At 33.9% G+C, this 13,250-nt stretch overlaps 1 protein-coding gene and 1 long non-coding RNA gene across 2 annotated transcripts in view; one reads left to right on the plus strand and one right to left on the minus strand.

Annotated features, from left to right (window-relative positions):
• Positions 1-13,250, plus strand: part of LOC117894184 (phosphatase and actin regulator 4) — a 98,319-nt gene that overhangs the window by 22,298 nt on the left and 62,771 nt on the right.
• Positions 8,193-9,087, minus strand: LOC117894205. Its single transcript, XR_004648860.1, has 2 exons — positions 8,328-9,087; positions 8,193-8,263 (listed from the first exon to the last, which is right to left on the minus strand). It is a non-coding gene; the product is annotated as an uncharacterized LOC117894205 (long non-coding RNA).

Genomic DNA, 13,250 nt, shown 5'->3' on the forward strand with positions numbered 1-13,250 from the left:
TTTTCAATGTTAAAAGTTATCCTCAAATCAACATTATTTATGAGTAATTTTGGCTGATTAAATATATCTCCATGAACTTTTCCGAACAGTTCAACCTTATTACTGTTTTGAAATATATTTTTGAGCAGAATGTTCCCATCGGTGTTAACATATTGACCAGATATTAATTTTCCATAATTAGGATAATACCCTTGAGTAGCTAAAGGACTTTCACTGGCATCACTACCATAGTTTAAAATCGTTTGCAAATACGATCTATAATGATAGTTATTATCGCTCTGAGAAACCAATATATTATTTAAGTAGACTGATGAACTTCTGAACATTGAATGCAAAATATTATTAACTACTCCAACATTGTTTCCTTCAATGACACCATTATCATTTTTTTCTTAGCTGTACAACAAGTCTTAAGTAAACACTTGACAGGTCTCTATATGTTTCACCATTTCCTAAGCACACGAATTCAATTGAAGAAGCACTGTCCAACGATGCTATGGGGTTGTATGAAACTTCTTCAGTTCTCAGAATAGAACTTTGTGTGGGATGTGGTTCAAACAGATCCAATTCGCTTTTCATACATTCTATATGGGTGGTCATTTTGATTTCGAAAAAATATCTTTTATGTTTAATTTCTTGGATGATTTTTTTCTTTATTGATCTCGACTGCGTATGTTTGCGTCCTTGTTTAGATGATAAATGAGCTCGTTTTTTTTCCTAGACCTTCCCTTTTTATTATTTTTTACCTTCACCATTTTGGAATCGTGTAAATTTATTTATTGCTTTATTTGATAGATTTTGCAGTGCAATTTTGCTTTGTTCTTGGATAATGTTTCTTAAAGGTTTTCGACCAAACTCATTTATTACAGCCTTTCCAGTTTCAGAGGCTTGATTTTTTAATAGCGTTTATCCCCGAAAGGAATAGTGGTTTTATATAATTAAAAAGACCACTAAAGAAATTTCCAATTCCTCTACCTTGTTGGATAACTCTGGGTGTCACATATAGACTTCCTATATGATTTAACCCACCACCGCATTGATTTAAATAATATTGTTGATAAGATCTCGTCATGATGACTATTTCTACTCTGAACTAATTAAGATTTGTACTGTTTTATTTATAGCATTTCGATTCGTTTTCTGAAGTGTAGAGTAATAAATATTGGAACTGTTGAAGATTCAAATGGTACTTTATATCCTTTGGAATCAGTAATTAATATTGAAATTTCCTTTGGTGACCATATTTCAATAGGATAATATTCAATATTTTTGAATTGTATGAGTTGCTCTTTTCCATTGAAATATAATACTCGAAGACATCGGGGTCTCTTGTTTCCAACACATCTTGGCTTAATAATGTCAGTGTAAACAAAAATTAATCCATTTTCAAAAACTTCAGACTCAATTGATTCATTTTCATATCTAAATGTTTCCCCATTTACTAAGCTAATAACGAATTCTGTTGTTTCTGCAGACATAATCGATGAATTATTATGATTGTCTGGTGCACATTTATTAAGATATAAGTCTGTGATTCCAACTTCCCATTCGTCATTCATGTTTTCAGGAATATTTACAATGTTTGTAAATGCACACTTAACGTTATCATTAAAGACATTTAATGAATCATTACTGAGTAATGTAACGAAAAACTGTGTTGTAAATGTCATTTTTGGTTTTATGTTCTTCTCCGTTTATTAATTGTAGGAAACCCAATTAATTTTGTTTTTCCAATTTGCAAAGGTTCTCTGTTTCTAACAGATCTACTCAACTTTTCCCGTCCGCTTACGTATTTCAAGTCTTGTAATGGTTTTTGTTCACTTTTATCCCTCTTAAGTTTTGCTCTTAGTTTTTGCTGCTTATCGGTAAGCTTTACTTTAGACACTGCTTGTATTTTTGATACTTGAGTGTCTACAAATGGAGTATCTAAAAATGATGTGTCCTTTACTTTACGTTTATTATGCGTTGACTTAAAAGTTTTTTTTCAGGCATTAAATCTTCATCGTCGCTGAGATTAGGTAAATCATGGGACTCATTATCTATTGAGAGTTCCTTTTTTGGATTAACATTATTTTTATTGTAAAGAATATCAGTTGTTGGCATTACATCAAACCCGACTGAGTCGTCTTGTGTTTGTGTTCCAGTGGTTTTAGATGATGGATGTGATGTTTTTAGACTAGGTCGTACATCCATTGTCTTATTTTTTTTTATTTTGATAGTAACACAATTCTTGACGTATTTTGATCCATTTATTATAGTCACTAGTTTTCTTATCATTTAAAATAGGTAAAAATGTTATATTTATTAAATCGTTTTCATTTCCACCTTTTATTAGTTTTTGATAAGCATTCGGACGCATTAAAATTACTTTGCTTAATTGATGCGTATTTCTAAGCATTGTTTAATAAAAAAAATCCCCGAGAGCAATGAACTGATTAGAATTGGTAAAAATCCTCCCTTTTGGATTAGAACTTTTCTCTTGGAATTGATTGAACGTTTTGGACATGAAATATAACGTAATGCATTTTTATACTTTTTGAGAGCATATAGTTGAGATTTTGATATCTTATGATTTCCTTGTAATGTGTTCAACACTATTTCCACTAATGCTTTCACCAACTCAATATCACAATTACCTATAATTGCATTTCGAAGTTTGTGGTTGGCCCTTTTGAGCACATACAATAAATGTTTGTTCGCTTTCAATCGATTTAGATTCTTTTTGTAAACCATTTTCATCAGCAAAGCAAATGGTGTACACAGAATTAAAAATATCTGTTCGAAATCTCAGGAGATCATTTATTCCCTGAGTAAGGTCAATAAGTAAATAACCATGTGGCTCATCTGTGACCTCCTTATATATTCTAAATAGCTCCTGAGAGTTCTCAGGATAAATTTGTCTTGCCAAGCATTGAAATTGCAGTTTATCTCTGGGGTTTTGAATGCAACGATGTATTTTGTGTTTAGAGAAATATCTCGCGTATGTGATGATTTATGAAAGATGTTTTTGTGTAACTACTATTACAGATAAGTTCCTGTGGTGAGATCCTCTCGTGAAAAGCTCGCATACATTTTTTATTAAATGCCCCATCATCAAGTCATCTAATATTAAAAGAATGGGTTCATTCGCTTCATTTTCAATTTGTTCAGGAATTCCTTTATAGTATTCGATGTTATTGAAATTTGGCTTAGCGTGTTCCTCACCATAACACCACAGTATTCGATCAATTGAAATACTTAGCATTTCATTCCTATTGTTTATTAAATTTTCTAAAAACGTTGTCTTTCCAGACCCTGAAGGACCACAAATTAGCATTGTAAAAGGATGTATAAATTGTTTAAACATAGCTGATGTTTTTTTTTTTAATAAGTTTTATTTATTGAAAATTTATATAATATTTTCTATCCTTTAAAACAATTTATTTAGGTTTCTCCTGATCGCGTTTTTTGTGACAGTTCTTTTCGTAATGAGTATCAGAACCGCAATAATTGCAGTAAACAAGTTCTGTGTATCCTCTGTTGCGTTGATCACTTCCAAACATACGCTTAAAGAAGTCCATTTTAAACAACTACTTTATGCAAGCGCTTATTCCATACTGGGATTTTATATTCTATACATATGTTTCACCATTACAGTATACATCATAGTTCGAATTTTCCAAGAAAACAAAAAGCTTGAATACATTATTTAGTGCACATCTAAGAGGAACTTTTTTGTGAATTCTACAGTTGGTATAATAATTTGGAAATAAGGTCAGACTTTTTCCTATATCAATATCAATAATGGTATTTGTTAAATACTTAGACAAGAACTTCTTCTTAATTCCACCACGTACTATTACGGTGCTAAATCTGTTAAGTGGTGATAGTATTTCACCTAAACTTAAATACGATATTTCACCATCTGACCAGTCCAATCCATTTATGGTCTGACGGTGCATGTTCTGCTGTTTAATCATTTCATGATCCAATTCATTTAGATGATATGGTGGTTTGAAATGAAAGAAGTTTGGCGTTACTGATCCGGTTTGCATAAACGCCAATTCTTTAATAAAAAGTTGTTTATTATTCCCAAAGAGATATTGAAAATCAACTATCACGCTTGAATTCCTGTCGATCGAGTTCATGTCGGCTTAAGATTTTTTAAGAAACTGAATGAATCAGTGATATCTTTCCCCTTTATATACCACCCAATTCCGCAAGAGTTCTTAGTTTAAAAAAATCATTCAACCCTAATGGACACGCTGCAATCAAAAAGAATTAGGTCCACCAGAAAGAAGCAAGACCACGAAGTCATTTTCGGGCTCGAATATTATGTAGTACATAATTTAAAACTAAAATGCGGCTTTTCAACTACACGAAAATTCACACCAATGATCTGGATGCAACAAAGCAAAAACAATTTCATTGGACTGGACAAAGATGAATGGATGCAGTTGATTACCTACAAGGAGTATATTCAATTAAAACTTGATCAGTATGATTTCTTGATGCCTGATACAATTATAGATCATCCCCTATTGACCACTATTAAATGTAATTTTAGATTCAGAAAATCCGATAAGCAGTATGTTTTTATAATAAATCAGTTTGGAAATAAGATTGAATTTGATAGCGAGTCCTGGAGATCATTTTTTAAGATTAGGTATATTTTTACAACATTTTTATGTTGGAATACGATACTTAAACAACAAATTACATTCCTGTACTATAATAATATTATTCCTAAATGTGCTGCTTTACAAAAATTTGATATTCAACTCTCTGACTTGGATGGTACTTATGATAAAAATGTTCAAATAGATTTAACGCGTTTATGCTTTGAAAAAAAAAAAAAAAAAATGTATATTCAAATAAAACGCGATGTTCTTTGAGTATAATCAATCACTTTTGAATACGCAATCATCCAGAAACAATAATAAAAAAAATAAAAAATAAAATGAGTAAACAACAAGTTGTGAATGAAATACATAAGCCTGCCAGAAAAAACTTTATCCGACGTAAATTCGTTCAGATGGGCATTAATGATACTTGGCAAATCGACTTAGTTGAAATGATACCCTATTGTAAGGAAAATAAAGGATTTAGATATTTGCTAACCGTGATTGATACATTCTCAAAGTATGCATATGCAGCTCCCGTTAAGTCGAAAACAGCATTAGATGTGCTATCAGCAATGAAAAAAATATTAAAACTATCTAACCATAAACCTAAAAAATATTCAATCTGATCAAGGAAAGGAGTTTTTAATGCTTCCTTCACTGAGCTTATGAAAACAAATAACATAAACCATTACCATACATATACACACCTAAAAGCATCTATTTGCGAGCGTTTTAATAGAACATTAAAAAATCGTATGTGGAAAATGTTTAGTATGCAGGGAAATCATACCTGGATTCATAACTTGAAAGATCTAGTGAATGATTACAATAATTCATATCATCGAACCATAAAAATGAATCCTGTAGATGTCAACAAACAAAATGAGGAGTTTATATTGAAAACAGCTTATAATATTTGCAAGGTTTTCCCTAAACATAAGTTTTCCATTGGTGATCCTGTTAGAATAAGTAAATATAAGGGTATTTTTACAAAGGGATATGAACCTAACTGGACAACCGAGGTTTTTAAAATTTCAAAAGTAAAGTCTACCAGTCCAGCAACATATGAACTGGAAGACTATATGGGGGGAAATGATTAAAGGATCATTTTATGAACAAGAACTTCAAAAAGTGAAAGATGAAAATGCTTTCTTAGTGGAAAAAATAATCCGACGAAAGAAGGATCAAGTTTTTGTTAAATGGTTAGGGTTTGATGAAACACATAATTCCTGGATAGATAAAAAAAGTATATTAAAATAATTGAATAGAAAGAAAACATTTTTTTATCTCGTTTTATTTTTTTAATATACAAAATAGTTTAAAAAACATAATATTTATAGATATTTATAATTTAAATTTTTCTATAATATATGCTCATTATTACTAGGATCTATAATATTTACAATTTCAAAGTGATTATGTGCTAACGTTGAAATATTATCGGATAATATAAATCTTTTGTCATCCTTATAATTTAGACTTATCTTATTTACAATTTCAGTGTAAATTTTATGACCTCTACTTCTGATTACTCTCTGCTGTCCATAATATGTTTTTTTATGTTTAATGCATTCAATATACTGAGCATGTGATAATCTTTTAACTACCGACTTTTTTACTCCTTTAATCTTTTTGACGTTATGGTCAGTGCTATTATCTTTGGCAACTAAATAAGAGTATGCTTTCGCTTTTAACCCTGCAAATGAGGTCATTATTCGACCCGCATTTTCGTCTTTCATTAATCCTAGTTCTTTGTTATTGGCCCGATTTATCCCGAAAATGTTTGACTCTTGGTAATTTGAGGTATCAAAGCGACTAGGATTGTCTTTAATTAATTGATAAAAATCTTCTTTTGATGATATAATAAATGAATCTGTATCCATGTAGAGTATTTTTGATGATGGCATTTTATAGAATGAAAATTATAGAAATAGTCATACATTAACCATTTTGAAAGTTCTAGTACACAAACTCCAATGTATATGGGTTTATCATAGAAAATTCTTGATTTAGTGGACTCAATGGCAGCTAAATTTTCACCAAAGATTTCAACACTGTGAAAATTATGTCTAGCTATGCGTTGTCTAAACCCTGCGGAATTTTGTCTTGAATTATAATGTTTAATTAATGCGACCTCACGTCGCTTTTCTACATTCTCCATCGTTTTACCGTAGACAGCATTAACCATTAATTTATAAAAGTTTATCTCAAACTCATTCTTAGCTACTTTTCTATGGGATGTATTTAGATCAATATAGGGTTTAAGCCAACATGATTGCTTAAAAGATAATACTCGCGATATTTTTTTCTAAAATCATCCCTTGTTCTATGCATAACTGTAACTGTTTTATATGTAATATATAATTCTTTTTATCAGATAAGTCCGCTATCAATTTTGATTGTTTTCCGCCTGGAGGAATCTTGTTTTCGGGGCAGAATGGTAAACTATTATGTTTATTGTGTATAGAATCAGGATATTTCAGATCTACTTCTAAGATGTATCCTACATCCCCGCAAGCAGATATACTTAGAGCGTTGAAAGATTGAATTTCATCGTTACTTAGAAATTTGAAATTGGAATACGGAAGTGGCTGACTCATTGCCCAGCCATATAAATTGTTAGCATCAATGTACGCTAGATAGTTAATAGGTTCACTAGCCCTGAATCTTTCATTTAAATATTTATTATTTGCCGTAGCTAACCGTTGAGTGCATTGAGTTAACCCTCCGCGTACTGAAGTTTTCAAAAAGTTATATATATCAGGATCACTAACTAGCTCCAATTCTATCTTTGTATATTTAAGCATTGCATCCCATGAAACAGAAGGAGCAGTAACATAATTTATTGGGTCTAACTTATATATTCGTGAGCAAATACTCCTAAAGTTTTCAAACACATCAGCAAGAATTAAAACATCGCTTTCTAAGTATAATTTCAAATAATCTCGAATACTGCAGCAATTAAATGTTCTCCAAACCTTCTGAGCAAAATTATAGTCTTCTAAACTACACTCCTCATCACTCAGTGAGTTGAAAAAATTCTCTCGAAGGTAGTTGGGGTTCATCAAATTTGTTAAAGCTATCTAAATATTCATATGGAAATACTCCTTTTCGCCTTAGCATATCAAATTTTTCCCCTTGATACTTGTTTTTAAAATTTTAAAATTTGATGGATCCATATAACTAGCAAGTTTTTCTAAGCTCGAATTTAAAAATCTATTTGAATCTATGTATCTTATTTTATAATGTTGATGATTTGAAAAATCAATCTCAACAATTTGAGTTAGCGCAATGTATAACTCTTTGTTACACGGTATGGGCTTAAGTTCATCTTTTATTGATGTTACAAATAAATGAATATCATAACGAGACAAGTTATGAAAAACTACCGGAAAAAAAAAGGATCGCTTAGTTTAAATGTTTGCTTACAAACCTTATGAATAGGACCTACATATTGACCTGTGAATTGGTTAAAAACTTCTCCCGGTCGTCAGTCGAAATGGGCTCATCACAGGCATAGCACTCTCCATGTTCCTGATAGTCCTCATCCCAAATGTTGAACTCGTAGATTGGTTTTTTAGCGGATAACCAGTACTTCTCATAAAGTCCCATGGTTTTCGATCGAAGCACTTGGCAGAATTGATCGATACAATCTGGTCCTGAAATAGCGTAAATCTTAATGTTTTAACTGTTTTACTACCTTTAGATTATGATAATATTTACCTTCATATGTCCACATCTCATTTAAATGATGATTATAGTTATGTACAACATAAAATGACACTGCACATGCCGTATGCTTCTGAGCCATAGTGGTAGATGATTTTAAGGGATCATTCAGATTCCTATGAAAACTTTCCAATACAGCTTCGATATCAGCATAAATGACCACAGGGGGAGATAGTTTTTTGATGAAACTTTTAAAAACCGTTTTGGTATTTGGAGTAGGATATTGTGCAGCAACTTTTCCGCACTCTTTATTGTCATGGGTGGTATTTGTGGTAGTATAAAATTGTAAACAATTTTCACAAAAATATGCAGAGCAATGGGATTTATTATGTTGAGAATAGCATAATTTTTTCATGCACGTTATATAGGCATAATGCATCATTTGCAAAGAGTCATTATTAATTCCTAATAGGTTGATGTGATGTCCTCGAATTCCTTTAGTCCTCACTGTTGGTCCTACTACGTTCTTTCCATTGTCATCGATTTCATACACATTTATGCTAATATTAGGATTGGATAATTCAAATCTCTTTATTCCTTTGTTTGTGATTGGAAACTCAATCCCAGAAAAATCCAGTCTCACTCCGTCATAGCAAATTATGTCTTGTCTGATGTCTATCATTCGATAATATGAAGGGTTTGTTAACTTATCTCGCGCTTTTTTTTTTTGGTTTGCAGTTGAGAATGTAGTGCTCAAGTGCCGCCTATATGCAAATGATGCTAAAATTGACCACTTGAAGCAATAATCATCTTCATTTTTTAACATTTATTAATGCATTTCGAGATTTTATTTTATTGGGAGCTGGTATAAATCTATTTACAGCGATATGCTCCAATTTAATTATTGTCAGCTCAAAATATTCAAATTTTTTATTGCCCAACCTGAATCCTTCTCCTGGAATTCACTACTTAGAGTGATTAAAAGGTCAACGGCCTCATTTAGATGTTCATCAATCTCATCATTTGCATATATAGACTTATATGATGTCACGAAATGCTTCATCGTTTCCGATAAGGTTTCATCATCTGTTTGTTTGACATACAGTCCATATACTTTTAGATTGAACTTAGCCGACCCGTACTCACTCATACAGTAACGCACTAATTTGGTTAAGTCCGCTTTGCAATCATTATAAAATTCTTTTAAATCGAGCCGGTCACTTTTATCAGAGCGAACACGATATGATTTTAACGGAAATCGTGACTCTGTTGAAATTACGATAACATTTTCATTATCTTCGAGTTGCGCTGCTGTTGCATTCTTATGTTTCTCTGACATTATATGACGCATTTCCCTGGACGTTGGGTAACTTTCACCGCAAGTTGTACAGGTGATAGTGGGTTTTTCAATAGAAGTCTCCAATCTACGACGTTTTGATGCGCCTGACGTTGATGCTTCTTGATCGCTTGACCCTTTGGTCATAAGTACTTCAAAAGCATTTAAACGGTTCGAGCATTCCTCATAATGAGCATACCATTCTTTTAATTTAAAGGACTTAGAGCATTGATCACACACAATTTTAGATTCCATTTTAGTTTTTTATTTTTTTTTTTTTTTTTTGTATCACTAACCACTTGCAACCACTTTCACTATTAGAAGAGGACTAAGGGATTTGTGCATCCATGAGGTTCTATTTATCTGGCACTCACTTGACCGTTGAATGAACAAAGGTTCTGTTATCTTTTCCAAACCTGTTTCAAAAACCTCCCCGGCATTCTACCTAAAATCTACTTCTTCTTTTTGTGGAATCCTCTATTAGAAAAAACCATGTTGGAAACGAATCCTATGAGTCTCTTGGTAGAGTGAAATTTGCACCAATCAAAGTAAAAAAAAAAACTATCCATTGAAAATAAATATTGTTTTAAATTTATATTGTATTTATTATATATTATTTGTAGAAAAATACATAAATTAATTGTATTAAACATAAATAAGAATATTATTAAAATTTCGTTTCGGCTCTTTCTACCGCAGCTATTAAATCGGCATTATCTTCCTCGCGAAGAAGTTCCTCGAATCGTTTTTTGTCCCCTTCGTCATTATCATCGACCAAATCGAATATACTGTCATCATCCGGGAAGTTGAATGTTTGAATTTCGTCAATCGGAGCAGCAGTCATTAGGTCATCGAGACTATCATCCCATACAATATCACTTAAGACGTTCCCTTGCATTATATATTCTTGCGTTTTAATTCCGAATATCTGCGAAAGGTCCACGGAGTCGGGCTGGGTGTCCTGATCTATAGTTGCCTCAGGTTGCGAGTTTATAAAAATAATTTCGAGGTCGTCCATCTTAGTTTAGAATCCAATAGTTTATGATAAGGCTTGTAGCTGTGAGTAGCTATTATATGGGCATGTGACTATAGGACAGTGTTAGGCATACACACCGACAAAAGAAATGATAACGAAAGTAAACGAACAGTCTAGGGTCTAGGATGTCCTAAAAAAAAAAAAAAAAACCATAAAAAACGAAAAGAGATAAACGTCCCATAAATTAAATAGTGCCGCAGATTCATTTGAAAGGGACGGGATGAAACACTTGCTTGAGGGATGTTTGACCAGATTCATTTGAAAGGGGCTGGATGAAACACTTGCTTGAGGGATGTTTGAATCGTTGTAGGGACCCAAATCACATAAGCAGGGAGAGAGAGATAGTTGTTTGATGCTTGCAGGTAACCCAATCATATAAGCAGAGAGAGATGGATAGTTGTTTGATGGTTGCTGTCCAGGATTATTGATCATGGATTTTTGACAAAGTTAGTTCACATTTTGTCCGCTAGGGGCGCCACAAAAGTAGTAGGGATTTAGGGGATTGGTTTAGACTCGCCACAAAGTAGCATTCGATATAGGAGTGTAGTATATTTACTATAAGTCGAATTAATTAATTTTTGTCTTCTCATCCTTTATGACTCCATTCTTGTTGTGAGCTCTTACCATGCAATATTTCCATATGCTTGGCTAAATATTAGATCCAGAAAGCATTTACATATATTCACAATGTAATGTTAATAAATATCCTAAAAGTATGTATTTTAGCATGATCATGTAAGTAACAGATCCTATAAGAATTTATTTCTTAATAGGAATGTTAATGGTAGTTACGATCCTTGCTAAGCAGAATATCCCATAGCAGGCAACACTAGCGCCAAGTAGTGAGAATGCACTCGAATATCGAGATCATAAACCACTTTCACCGATGTGGAGCCCCCTGGTGAGAATTTACTCGAATATCGCGTTCATGAACCACTTTTCCGATGTGGCGCCCCTGGTGAGAATTTTACCTTGGGTACCAACCCCTAAATCCCTACTACTTTTGTGGCGCCCCTAGCGGACAAAATGTGAACTAACTTTGTCAAAAATCCATGATCAATAATCCTGGACAGCAACCATCAAACAACTATCCATCTCTCTCTGCTTATATGATTGGTTACCTGCAAGCATCAAACAACTATCTCTCTCTCCCTGCTTATGTGATTTGGGTCCCTACAACGATTCAAACATCCCTCAAGCAAGTGTTTCATCCAGCCCCTTTCAAATGAATCTGGTCAAACATCCCTCAAGCAAGTGTTTCATCCCGTCCCTTTCAAATGAATCTGCGGCACTATTTAATTTATGGGACGTTTATCTCTTTTCGTTTTTTATGGTTTTTTTTCTCTGTAAAAGGACATCCTAGACCCTAGACTGTTCGTTTACTTTCGTTATCATTTCTTTTGTCGGTGTGTATGCCTAACACTGTCCTATAGTCACATGCCCATATAATAGCTACTCACATTCTGGCCTCCTGGCCATCAAAAAAATAAGCGGAATGAGCGAAGAAATTTTTTGGGAAACAGCAGAGAATCGGCTGAATTGTTGTTGGTTTGGGCCACAACAATTTTTGGTCTCGTGCTGGGAATGGACAATGGAACGGGGCACAGAACGGGTACAGGAACGTGGAATGGCACGAGGGAACTGAGAAATGTGATAAAGGGTAGAGAGTGTGTTGGTTTTTGCGAGGAAGATGTGACACGCTTTTGAGTAAAGATTTCGGACACAGAAAAATTATCAGAGAATTACTAAAAAAATATATTTCAGAGAAAATATAAAGGGAATCAAATATTTCTAGACTCAGGGAATAAATTGTAGGATATGTCACCGTCTATAGCCTCACAATCGACATGTGTCAACTCCCCACATTCGACTTTTATCCTACCCACCCTGCACCCTTTTGTCTTCTTTGTTGGCGCCATTCGAACTGAGTCAAAGATTTTTCTTTTCCTTTCTTATTGTTGTTCTCGCTGTGACAGTGCGACCCCCCTCGGCGGCTTTTCCTGCTTCTGTGGTGGCTGATGCTTGCAAAAGTTTTCCGCCACAAATTGACACAGAAGCGACTTAAAGATGTTGTACTTCCACATCCACCCACCCACTCAATCCCCCCCGTCACTTTATTATGTAATTCGAAGCGTGGCACCAGCCCCTGGTTCTGCTGCTGCTGCTTCTGTTGACCAACAATTGACCACAATTGGAGCACTAGCACTCCTCCATTGCCCAGTTGGCGGCTCAGTGGCTGAGGCCCAGTTTATGGAGAACAAACGAATGAGTGGCCAAGAAGAAGAGATCATCATGGAAGCCAAATAGTTGTTGTTGCTGCTGCTGCTGCTGCTGGCCCATTTGCAGTAGTTTTACAGTTGTCTCTGGCCACGTTCTGCACTCCTCCCCTACTTGACTTTACTTTACGTACTGCGAGTACTTGTGGTCTCTTCCAGAGCATTTTCTGTTTCAACTCTCCTTCACTCTTCTCCCTTTCTGCTTCCCCTTGCTGGCTTAGTTTTTGTGTGTGCTTTTATTCGTATTTCTATTCCGCTCCCCTCCCTATGCCATTGCCCAGGCACATTCGCAGGTAGCCTAATTTCAACGCTTCAATGCAAGCAGCACT

Source organism: Drosophila subobscura, chromosome J, assembly GCF_008121235.1.
Source record: "Drosophila subobscura isolate 14011-0131.10 chromosome J, UCBerk_Dsub_1.0, whole genome shotgun sequence".
Classification (NCBI taxonomy): Eukaryota; Metazoa; Arthropoda; class Insecta; order Diptera; family Drosophilidae; genus Drosophila; species Drosophila subobscura.